The 13,357-nt window shown below is 35.0% G+C and overlaps 1 long non-coding RNA gene across 2 annotated transcripts; it reads right to left on the bottom strand.

The window, feature by feature from the left end:
• Positions 1-2,025: 2,025 nt before the first annotated feature.
• On the bottom strand, positions 2,026-6,543 carry LOC130054564 (uncharacterized). Of its 2 annotated transcripts, none has more exons than XR_008802855.1 (3): positions 6,261-6,543; positions 4,257-4,373; positions 2,026-3,000 (listed from the first exon to the last, which is right to left on the bottom strand). It is a non-coding gene; the product is annotated as an uncharacterized LOC130054564 (long non-coding RNA). The 2 variants fall into 2 exon arrangements; XR_008802856.1 differs by having other exon boundaries at positions 4,257-4,383.
• Between the last annotated feature and the right edge of the window lie 6,814 nt (positions 6,544-13,357).

Consider the following 13,357-nt stretch of genomic DNA (forward strand, 5'->3'; position numbering starts at 1 on the left):
AAACAAGCGGTATTCTCGCGAGATTATACTTACTTGGGTGAAACGTCACCAATAGATAATATATTTCCGGAATAATTGTTGGCGTATAATACGCCATATTCAAATTCGAAAAATGAATCTTAATAAAATATTTTCTAATAGATATAAAATACCTTACATATCCAATTACATGACAAATTTGGCTAGGTACATTTGGAATGAAATTACACGGTATTTTTGGTAGGCTTCATATCAGAGACATATATTATTTAAGGGCTAATATTGACTATAAATCAAATTTTTTTTTTTTCAATACAATATGCAAGAAAGTTGCCAGAAATTTTACTGAACTTCCATTTTTGTTGCACATAAGAATCTTAAGAGCATCAGACAGACAGATGGCGTGGGTTTTTTTTTCTGAAGGGGGGGGGGGTAGCAGAGGATAACTCGCGGTCGTCTAAAATTCTTGACTATCAAACGAAAATAAAAAGGGGTCCAAAAAATCCATAACAGATGTTCTCTATTCCAAACTTCAACACCATACATGTAAAGAAGGGGGCGGATTCATCCTACCATGCAATGTAAGGGGGGGGGGTGTCAGCCAGTATATCATAATTCGCAAGGGATGATAATTTACTATGCTTGTGAATATAATGGAAAATTCAACTTTATCAAAGTTAAAAGTATCCCGTCTCTGATTTAAAGCGCATGAGAGTAAAGGATATCAAATTGGAATGGGACGGTGGTAAAACGGATTTCTTTTAGATCCAGTGGTACGGTATGTATTAATATCTCACCAGAGCTCATAGAATGTAGAACTGACTTCATAATGACTTATGAAGATGATCGGTGGGGAAATAACATATTCTGGTGATATTACTGGTTATACAGGTATATATTTTGTAGACAGTGGAGGGGTGGTGGTGTGTACACAACATCTGTACACGTACACTACCCACTTCACGTGTCTGTGCATTATGCAAGCACTAGTGTTTGCAAACCTTTATAAGACACATGAAAGACTGCATTGAAGATAATGGCAAGGATGTCACTTAGGATCAACAAGCTCCACTTTTAATTTGGTGTCTGTGCATCAAATAAAGTATTTCTCATCTCCCACAAAATCTTTAAAGAAGAACACTATAACAAGAAATGGGAGATGTCTCTCATTATTCCATGGAAATAATTGTCATTAACACTATATTCTTTTAGCCCCTTAACTGGCCCTGTGAAATGCAGAACCACATGACCTCTACCCTTGCCCTTGGTGACTAGGTATACAGACTGTTGAATAGCAGTTGACCTTTGCTGTTCACTACAACAACCTTTTTCAAGACCACCAATTCTTTTAACACAACTTCCAAGAAATGCAATAAAATGGGAAAGTCTAACAGATTGAAACACACAAGAGTCAATGTACTATAATCATGATTTTATGCTTGTTTATAAGGAACTCCTTGAAAGAAATTAAAAATATTTTTAATATTTATGATCAAGATTCCTTATAGCCAATATTCTTTCAAGCTTAACAAGGTTATTATGATGTGCATTGAAAATAGTTATTCTTAAAGGGGCATTAGCTGCCATTTTGATACCAAAAAATTAATTAAATGGCTCCATATCATACATGTATATTTCAGTGATAACACCAGTATTTAATTATTTCAAACACCTTTTAACCCCAAAACAGGCACATTAATGTGTATGAATATCACATGAATTTTGGTAATTAAATGATTATTGTCTTGCAAGACAATAATTCGTCCTTATGTATTTCTATACACTAAAAGTGACAATCTATTGTCGTTTTATTAGGTTTCTCATGTTTTTGTACAAAATAAATATTATTATTAGGCATTAATATATATTCTTATTGAGAGATTTTGAATAAAAAGGTTGCCATCACTTTCACAGCTAATGCCCCTTTGACAAACTACATAGCATATCATAATTAACTTGCTGTTAATGAATATGTAACTCTTAAATTAGGTTAAGAGAATTTGATACCAAAGTGCAGAATATTATATTGTAAAATGTACAAAGGTGCAGCCTTGAAATTTATTAAACATAACAATATGATTTCACAAAGTGTATTAATCAGTAATGGACAGTATCACTTATACCCTTCATAAATGTATTTTAACATAATGCATTTAGTACTACTGTGTGCTGGATTATTTTTCAACCCCATGTAAATAATGAATTACATTCAAGGGCAACAACTCTTCTAGACACATATTCTGTTCTGAACACAATCTCTTCCATAGTCATAAGATATACATCATCATTTAAACTAATGTGTTAACATGTGCATACCATAGGAAAAGATTTCACACACATACATCATAACCTATTATCCAATGTGGAGATGTACATGGACTCCAAAGTTTAGATATTGTATGTCTAAAAATATGTTCATTTGAAATATTAATAAGTACAAATGTACAATGTCAGCTACAATATGAGTTGAGGATTTTTTTCAAGTTTTTCATAGCAAAATCATGATGGTATGTAAATCTATCCAAATACATAAGGGTCTTAGTACAGTTTCCAGCACATCCATTCATATTCCTGGTCATCTTATCTCCAACAATCTAGACATTACTTAGTTCTCTCCATGCCAAAAACACATAGGACCGAGACTCTCTCCAATCCACTCTGTTCTATTGCTACCATCTTGATCTCATTCAAGTTTCTCCATTCTGCAATCTTTCTTTCTGCTTCTACTGTTCCTCTCCAGGTTGTTTTCGGTCTCTTAAATGCCCTCTTCCCTTCTGGTGTCCAACCCAACGCCATCTCACTGTCATTGTCACCTCCCCTCCATAGCACGTGTCCTATATAGTTCCATCACCGTCTCCTCAGCTCATTGTTTATTGCATTGATGTCAGTCCTGGCTGCCACTTCCTGTTTTCCATAATTTTCTGCTACTTTATCCCCAGTATCCTCTGCAAGCATCTGATATGGTAAGCATCTATTGACTTTTCACCTATTCACCTTCCAAGACATGGACATGCAAAATTTCTGAAAAAATAAATGCAAATATACCCTATGATAAATTTTAAATACATGCGTCTTAAACAGTACAAGAGGCCAAAGAGCCACATCGCTCAACGGAGTCACCTTGGCCCTGTCATTGTACAGCTGTTGTGATTTTAAAAAGATTTCAGTCTTTATTCCTATGAAAAATGTTGATCCCATATTGTGGCCCCAGCCTACATGAGCCCCAAAGGATCACAACATTACTGAAATGAATTCACATTACACAGAAATGCCCCAACACCGCCTCAACACCAATATGATCGACAAGATCTTGCTGTTCTGGATAAGACCAAGGTCACAAGGTTAATCATGGTACATGCATGATACAAAAGATCTTGACATAAGAAATCTATATACAAAATATGAAAGCTCTGTCTTAAATAGTTGAGATATTGAATAGGTCAGATTTTTATCAAAAGTAGGTCAAACTTCCAGGTCAAAGTCACAAGATCGAACACTGTTGCATCACATGAAAGAACTTTTCGTAAAAAATGTATATACAAAATATAAAAGCCCTAGCTTAAATAGTTCAAGAAATATTTTTAAAAAAGATTTTTCCTATATACTTGTATGTAAAACCTTTATCCCCTATTGTGGCCCACCCTACCCTCGGGGCCATGATTTTAACAAAATTGAATCTGCACTATGTCAGAGAGCTGTCATGTAAATTTGAACTTTTCTAGCCCAGTGGTTCTTACGGAGATTTTTAAATGCCACCCCCCCCCCCCGGCCTATTTTTACATTTTTGCAAGTAAGTAAGTAATTTTTATTTAAAGTCGGAACTATATACAGGTAACAATAAACATGAGCTAAGAGCTCTTTAACCGACTATATAGCATTAAAAAAACACAAAGCACTAATGATATATAATTGCATGCATAGACATAAAAACAGAAATTTGAAATAAAACAGGACGCATACATGTATACAGCCATCACAAGTCATACATATATATACACAGGGACTAGCTATATTAAGATTATCGCCCCTTTGAAGGGGGCATAGTCTTTCATTTCAACAAACTTGAATCCCCTTAACCCATGGATGATCTATGCCAAGTTTGATTGAATTTGGCCCAGTGGTTCTGGAGAAGATGAAAATGTGAAAAGTTTACAGACAGATGGCAGATACAAAGTGATTAAAATAGCTTACTTGAGCTTTCAGCTCAGGTGAGCTAACAATATATCTTTTAAGATGTTTCAGCATATATATATCTTTTATTAATAATAACTTCTTACCCTGTCCCTTTTCTTTTCAGTGGAATGAAATCTGGGTTGTAAGATGGTAGATACATTTTTATCCATTCTTCAGCTTTCTGGAAATGTCATTTTGGAGTTTCAGACAGGCTTTGTTTCCTGAAATAAACTTTAATTAAAAATTTTTTTTTTTAGAATTTCTGACTTAATTTTGAACTACATGTATTTGGAATAAGTAAATACTTGTAATGTTCAAGGGACATTATATGGAACGAGCACGCAGGATTTTAATATCATTTATATGTACTTATTGAATCTAATCTGGGTAAATCTACAGTTCACGCTTGCCTTTTATTAATTATATTGCATCAAAATTATTTGCCTGCATCATTAAAATTGCATGTGATGCACGTTATACTTATAAATTACACCTTCTTTGAAAAGTAACAGTCAAATGTCATAGTAAAAAAAAGATAATATGGTAGATCCATGAAAGTAGGTTCAAAGTAGCTATAATCATCTCCATTATGATAGGATAAACTTCCTGAAGCTGGAATATTACAAAATTTTACTTATTAGATTTAGAGTTTGATACAATCTTTTTAATAGATAAAATACACCCTAGACATTTGTTCCTTACATTTATATTTCCTAGTACCTTAATTTGCTAATTAATACATGCAAAGGTAGCAGTATGTTTACTACATTCTTTGGTTGTGTGGCACTAGCATCTATTGTTTTCAAGATAAAAGATCTCCAACACCAGGGACTGAATCTTCAATTTATGCCATAAAGTAGTACATGTAGTTAGGAGAAACAAGCAATGTATAAATTCACTTAATTAAAGAAAAAGTAATTAGTTAGTATGATCTATCTCTGAATACCATAGAGGCATAGCAGAGTTGGACGGTTAAAACCGCCCCCGGTTTTAACCAGTGGTTTTAACTGTCCTGGTCAATACTCCCCAAGTGGTCAATAATGGTCAATTGTGATTTAAACTGTCCATTTTCCTATTTTTGTACATTTCTTGCAAAGATAAAGATAAATTAAGTCTTTTCATTATATGGATCAATTGTTGATTAATATTTTTCATTAGATAATCAAATGTAATTTCATAAGTTTAATATATTTGGTTTGCTAAAACTGACCGAAATATCTTCAGTACCTACCAGAGGGTCACAGTTCTATAACATAGCTTGATTATTGGAGACAGACCTCTTAATACATGTACCTGGACAGATTAAGAATAAAAAGTAGCTGGACATTACCTGAGCCCAGGAAGCAGAGTGGACAGGTGTTAATAAGCATAGGCTGGGACCAGAGATGACCAGTGTACCTGTTATTGTTATGAAAACATCACTAACCCACTCTCAAATGTTTATTCAACAGTTAAAATGAAGATTGATGAAACAATACTTATACTAAGGTAGTTCTTGTTAAATTAAGGAATTTGAACAGAAACTTTTACATCTCCCCAATATTCAAGTCATTTGTACATTATTTATGTAATATGACTTATAAGTATATTATATATACCAAACAATTTTCAATCGACCAGTATTAACCAGTTTCAACCAGTATTGACCACCGGCCTCATATCGACCACTTTTTTGCCAACCCTGCCCCGGGCATAGACATATAACAGATATGTTATCCGTTATATGTCTATGTGAATACATACTGCAACTTTGCATTCTGAACAATTAAACATACACATTATATAATTATACAAGTCCATATTGCTCTTTTTCCAGCCAATTGTGCATTTACTAGTTCTGGTATACATGTTATAACTGATGAATTTGATTACATCCCTCGGGCCCCCCATTTTCATCTTAACACTTTAGCTCCCCTCTACCCCCCCCCCCCCCCCCCCCCCCTTGATGTCCACTCCCCCAAATCAATGTCTACTTTCCGATTATTTGTTGGGGGTTGGACGAAAATACAATGATCATTTCGATGTAATGGAATTGTGAAACCAGTAGGATAATTTGGTTCAGACAGTGAGTTTTGCATTTCATTCATGCATAGAATAGCCCTACTTACCTGATCTCACCTCTGATATGTCCAGGGATCTATGTTTGCCCTACTTTCAGTTTTCTATTCTTCATGGGATTTATGCGATTAATCGTTGTACATTATTTTCACTGGTCTACATAACGGTAAGAAATAAATAAAGAAGTTTTTCCTTCAACGTATCCGCTTCGTTTGTTTATTGCCGCCATTGCGCACTAGCATTCCGGATAAATACTAACTACCGGATACGTCTCTTTCATTTCGCTCATTTCCGCGCGAGACCATGGGTTGTTTTCATCTGCCCGTGTAGCACATTCTTATTATTATCATTATCATTATGCGCACTGTACACAAGCTATGTGTTCAGTGCATTCACAGGTGCTACTTCTTGACATGATATTTGTTTAATCTTTTAACAAACGCGGGTAGGTTAAGGATTCCCTTATAGAATGCACTTTATGCCTTTACTTCTCTGAACTACCAATATATGACGTCATAATGGAAAATGACGTCAAGTCACTGCAAACTTGAGCTGTTATGACGGGGAGAGTGTCACTAAATCTAGACCTTATTTCAAACTGCCTATAAGATGTCAGAACCCTATTGCAAAATTCACGTGTCTGAATTGTATTTTAATATCTTATATCTCCGAATATTTTAAAATAGTTTGTTTAATTACCCTTGATTGAAATTCAGCGTGTTTACACTGCTTTAGAAAAAAATACTTTTGAAATGTACTCTTTTTTATACCAGTGATAAGAGGTAGAATTTATGATGTGTTTATAAAAGAGTCTAGCGCAGGTAATTTATGAGGATTCATTTAAGATCTATTACGGAAATCGTAAGAGGAGTTTGTTCTCTACCCGAATCTTGCTTGGTTAAATGTGTGATGGCTTTGTTTGAATACAGATTATCCTCAAATGTGTAGGTAAGTGTGTCGGTAAGTTGAACTCTTCATGAAATACGTGTATTTTGTACGCAAGTAATACTACCATTTTTCCCAAGCACATTTCGGGTACACAAGGATACAGTGAGTTCATTTATGAAACAAAAAGTTAAAAATAATTGTTAAATGAGCTGCGCTGAAGCGATTTATGTGAAACACTTCAAACAATTATAAATGACCGTCACGTGATCAACGAAGTCATGTGATATCATAACAGATATGGTAATATATAGCCGAGAGAACCTTCCATATAAATTGTCTGTACTTAAGTATATAAATTACAAGTGAAAACCAAAAACCAACCTCGCAATCCAATGTATGTTTTGAACGCATTTCAAACTCCGGGAAGCCTTAACATAGCTGCGAAGTTGTGTTTTCTTTTTATTAATTACCGAAAGATATAATATTATTTAATTTTTATGATCGAATTCGAGTCTGAACACATGGAAGAGACTTGACAAATTAATTTGTTTATATACAGTAACACCTTTTGAAAAACGAATGATACGAAAATACTTTATAGCTGTGTGCTGTAAGTACTTCGTTACTAGCTTGAAAATACGGATGTATATTTAATTGCTGTTATAAAATTTAGAAATTCATTTCAAAATTAAGGATTATCTCCCTCACGCATAGCTCTTATCCTTAGACGAAGTTGACTCCACTTTTTTGGCACACTGTTTTTCCCTATAATAGCTCTAAAACTTCATTGTTATTTCGGATTTCAAACATTTCGGTTGAGCATCACTGAAGAGCCATTATTTGTCGAAATGGTGCATCAAAATTGGTACCGTATAAGTTTTACATGCATCATTTACTGAAAGTTTAGTTTTCCTATAAAGTCATTAATTCATCACATCTTAAAATACAAATTGAATTCTTTCTACCAATTAGATAGATGAAAATATATTGTCACAGTCAACTATTTAACCCAAGACGACGTCAACAATTAGCTACACGAAAAGGGTAATCATAAAACATGGACGAAGACCAAGTAAAGGCGTTGAACCTGGCCAAAGACGCCGTAATTGCATTATAACTGGCCAGGCCAGTTGTGGAAAGACTTACAAATATAATTAAAAACCTTAGAGCGTTTCACGGTTTGGTAGGTGATTTTTCATGAAAATCCGAAAGAACGCATGAAAGCACAATTGACAATGCTGCTCATTTTAACTATATATATAGTATTGGCTAACATTCGATAGACGCATGTTCCATGGACAAGGTAAAGAACCCCCGAAGAAAGACATCAACATTCTTGTTCAAACCATATTTCAAGAACAAAAAACCTGGGACGATCAATTTAAATACAATAATTGTCCGTTACTTTTTCATCCTAAATCAAGACACTGTCAAGGGCATTGTGAGAAAGATTCTTCCAGCCACGAATACTTTACACCAGCATGTTATTGGCACTGGACTGTGTCTTGACCCTGCTATGATATTAGTTCAAAGAGTTGTAGCCTAGTGTGGAACTGTAATTGAATTGTAGAAACTTGTATCAATCTCTTTCAATTTTTCCTAGGTTCGGATGGACCTCCATCACGTAATCAAACAAATATTGATGTTACAGACGGCTAGACTGGCGGATTGTTTGTAACTACTGTATAGGATAAAGCATGTCGATACATCAGGAAACACGTGTTTTTAATACTATAAAAGTTAGCGTAACGACAGATAAAATATATTGTTTAGTACATTGTTATCTTATGTAAAGAATGCAATGAGTATTGATTGAAAAAGAATGCATGAACCATCCGATATTGTATCAGCAAGATTTACACAAAACCTACAAAAGAAGCAGGTGGTTCTGTAATGATCAGTAATACAATCACTTAATAATGAAACAGGTGTTACTTTACTGAAACTCAGAAACAGGTTTTTTCTTTTCTTCTGAATGTAAATAATAGGGGATCCCACGTTAAAAGTTTCAATCTTTATATTGTCCATTTGTCATGTTATAATGGTCCATGATGTACGTGTAAAACACATATGATGATGGGCCTTGATATCATGTAATACATATTTAAGAAATGAACATCACTTTTGACCTGTTCATGGTCAGTATGAACGGATTTGGATTCACTGAGAATTTGCCTCAAATCCGAATTCGTTCATATTGACCATGAAAGCTCAAAAGTGATGTTCATTTCTTATATTTATATTCATTTACTAAAACACCATTTGTTTACATTGCTTCTATTTTGTTCCATAAAACGAACTCCTAGCCTCTGTCACAGTAGTTATTATGACGTACGTCAACACATAGACATGACGTCACATTTCGTCTCACCCTGCCTTTTATCAACATTGCAAGGTGCACTGTATTTTGGAGGTAGGAGGCAGCAAGATTAAGATGATAATCTGCGTAAGTTTACAATCTTAATCCAAAGGTGTGACTTACGATATCTTTGTAACAGTTGTCCTATTTTGTCAAATCATTACGCTCTCTCAGTCGCGTGTTTTAAGCAAGTTCATAATCCGTTCATAGTCAATGTTAACGGATTGTGTCGCTCGCTGAAATTGGTTGGTTCATAGAGGAAAATACGATTTCTAATATAAATACAGTGATTCTCCGTTATAACGCCAACATTTGTACCTCGGCAATTTTGGCATTATAACAGGGGTGACATTAAATCGGGCGAGGGTGTGTGTGTGTGTGTACAGTTGTCATAAGAAATCGAACAAATTTTCTCTACTACATCAATGTGCTATTAGATTTCGGTGTGTCCGCCATACTCAGATGCATATGATTATCGTTTACGTAACTTATTATCTGCTCCAAACTTTGATACCTGGAGGACTAACGGCGGATAATTGGTTAAGCCTGCTCACTGAAATTTTCCAGCCGTTTATTGGCGATAATTAGCGGGGGTGATTATAACGGTAATTGATCAAATCGTACCTGTAAATAGGTTGGCGGATGGCGGTATGCGGGGGATGGCGTTATAACGGGGTTTTACATAGCGAGGAAAACGAGACTTTGAACTTTTTTGGCGATATGCGGGGGTGGCATTATAACGGCGGGGGGGGGGGGGGGGGGGCAATATAGCGGGGGATCACTGTATATAATAATGGCCAGTGATAAGCAGGTAATACATATACGATAATGACTAATGATAAGCATGTAATACATATATGATAATGACCAGTGATATGCTTGTGATACACATATGATAATGGCCAGTGATATGTTTGTAATACACATATGATAATGGCCAGTGATACGCTTGTAATACACATATGATAATGGCCAGTGATATGCTTGTAATACACATGCAAAACCTACACGGCACCAATTTTGATGCACCAGACGCGCATCCCGACAAACAATGTCTCCCCAGCGATGCCCAACCGAAATATGATAATGGTCCGTAATATGCTTGTAATACACATATGATAATGGCCCGTGATGGACATATCATACACATTAATACACATGCATGTATGATAATTGGCAATTTACTAGTATGTGCATGCAACTACTAGTTTGTCAGTGGATACTTATCGCTTTCAAAGATATTTGGTTCAATTCCTATTTCCGATCTATCCATGTTATACTGTGGAATCATTTAAATTCGTGGGGGCAATTTCCGTAGATTGTCGAATTTTTACAGGTACGCGGGGACGTAATTTTGTGGATTTATATATTTGTAAGAAAGATAACTCTGGAATGTTTGCTTTGTCTTTATTCGTTGAGGATGTAAATTCGTGGGTGAGGGGTACCCACGAATTCCACAAAAAGTGAGCCACCACGAATTCTAATGATTCCACAGTATAAGTTTGCTTTTGACTTTTTCTTTCAAGAATTCGACATACAAATTATCAAAAGGTTTTCTATAGATATAATTCGATATATAACAGGAATATCTCATTTGTGTTCGTCTATTCCACCCGAATCTTTTGAGGTTTAAAGGAAGTGAACATGAAAAAAATATTTGTTGCATAATAAACTTAAAAGACCTCCTGAAACTAAATAGTGTGGCCTGAATCTAATTTGCTTGTTTCTATTACGAGATTTGATCAATTAAACACTCTAAGTTAAAGGTTTATGGAGGTCATCCATTATTTCCCAGTATGCATCTGTGCTCTGACGTAGATGAGACACATTGCTGTTGTTGACTGGGTCACTATTTTACAGCAGAAATTTATTAGATTCATATTAGAATTGATGGATAAGGTTTTGGAGCAAAAAGAATTGAAATCAAATTTAATTACAATGCATTAAGAAAAAGAAGTAACACTCCCACAAAATATCTCCAGTTCCTCCAACTTCTGAACTTACTCAGAAACACTAGTACTGTTATATTTCAAGATTCCAAATACATTAATTTTATAAGGTTTTAAAATATTTGGAGATAATTAAGGTGACTGTGTCATAAAAGTACTGCAATATACGCATATAATTTATATATTTTATAATAATTGATGTACATGGACCACAGATACATTTCGGAGATGCAATTTACAGTTAAATTATTTACTTACACTAATAAAAATTACTTTTTCAGAATCTGTATCAAAATCTGAGGTTTCAAGAAATCATTTATAATTGCAGTGCTTTTAGGAAATGCTCCCATAATTTATGTCACAACAAATGAGGGTAAAACTACTCTGATCCCCCCCCCCCCCCCCCCCAAGAGGCTGACCGCGTCTGACCTAGTTGATGCAAGGTGAAGATAACGAACAGTGATCAATCTCATAACTCCTACAAGCAATACAAATAGATAGTTGGGCAAACACGGACCCCTGGACACACCAGAGGTGGGATCAGGTGCCTAGGAGGAGTAAGCATCCTCTGTTGACCGGTCACACCCGCCGTGAGCCCCATATCCAGATCAGGTAAACGGAGTTATCCGCAGTCAAAATCAGTGTGCCAAAAACGGCTTAACAATCGGTATGAAACACGTCAGACAGCATTTGACCCAATGAGAGGTTGTATTGACGAACTAGATCGTTATAACGATCATTGAATTTGCGAAATGCTGACTTCAATCGAGACTGTTGAAATCCCTGTACCATCAACTTGTTGGTCAGTAGTTTACCTCGATTTAAAAACTGACTATACCCAGAACAAGCTCTTGCATATCGAGTCAGTTGAGATATATAAACACCATATGCAGGTGATAATGGAATATTGCTACATAAATGTGGGAAGTTGACGATGGAGAAGCTGAAATCATCCCGTTTGTCATACAGTTGATAAATGTCTGTAGCTAGGCCATAAATCTTTATAGCATGCCTGCAACAGAATTGTTTCTGAATTCTATCACGTGTGTGTGTAATTGGAAATGTTTACACACAAATGCCATGTTATGTTTAGATTTTAATACATGTGATTACAGAAAGTATTTTTCATTTTCGTGTTTTTCTTACTTGTTTAACAAGTTGTTATCCAAGTCCTCTGAGACCCTTCCTCTCTGGATACATAAATCCATGGATAAATGTAAGCTGTATCAATTATAACAGGACTTAGACACACCATGTCAAAATATGGGTGTAGAGAACTGCACTTTATGTGTATATCCATGTAATCTGACACAAAAATGTTCAAACTCATGACAACAAAGACACCCCTTGAATGTGCATAATTCCTCTCTCATTAAAATACATTGCTGGTAAAGAAGAATTATTCTGAGAAACAATATCTTCCTCTGTAACATCAGGTTCAAACTGATATCCCATATTTAATTCACTTTCTGCTGATGACATTTTAACGTTCATGCTTACAATGTGCCAAAAATACACAATGTGTCCAACTGACATCAGCATCAGTGCTGCCCTCTAGTGGATGCTAAGAGATAACCCAGCAGGGAGGTAATAATTTTTTCAATATGGCAGCTCCCAAGGATTGAAAAGATTAGTAAATCTTTATGAAATATCTCCCTACTAAAGAAAGCTACATCTTAATGCTTTTCAGAATTCATTATATACATCAAAATGACAAATTAAAACCCTTTGTCACATTTTCATGTTCACTTCCTTTAATTAAAAACTGAACTAAAGTAGCAAGATATATGATGAGACAATCATTTTCTGTGCATAAAAGGGTAAATATGACGAATTGCATATAGATTATTATGTGAAAGAGTTGTTTTAACATATTTGTTCCAGTATCATATTTCCCCCTCATAAAATGAACAAAAAACGCATATAACGCACATCTCGTCATTTAAAAAGA

This window comes from Ostrea edulis, chromosome 5 (assembly GCF_947568905.1).
Source record: "Ostrea edulis chromosome 5, xbOstEdul1.1, whole genome shotgun sequence".
Taxonomy (NCBI): Eukaryota; Metazoa; Mollusca; class Bivalvia; order Ostreida; family Ostreidae; genus Ostrea; species Ostrea edulis.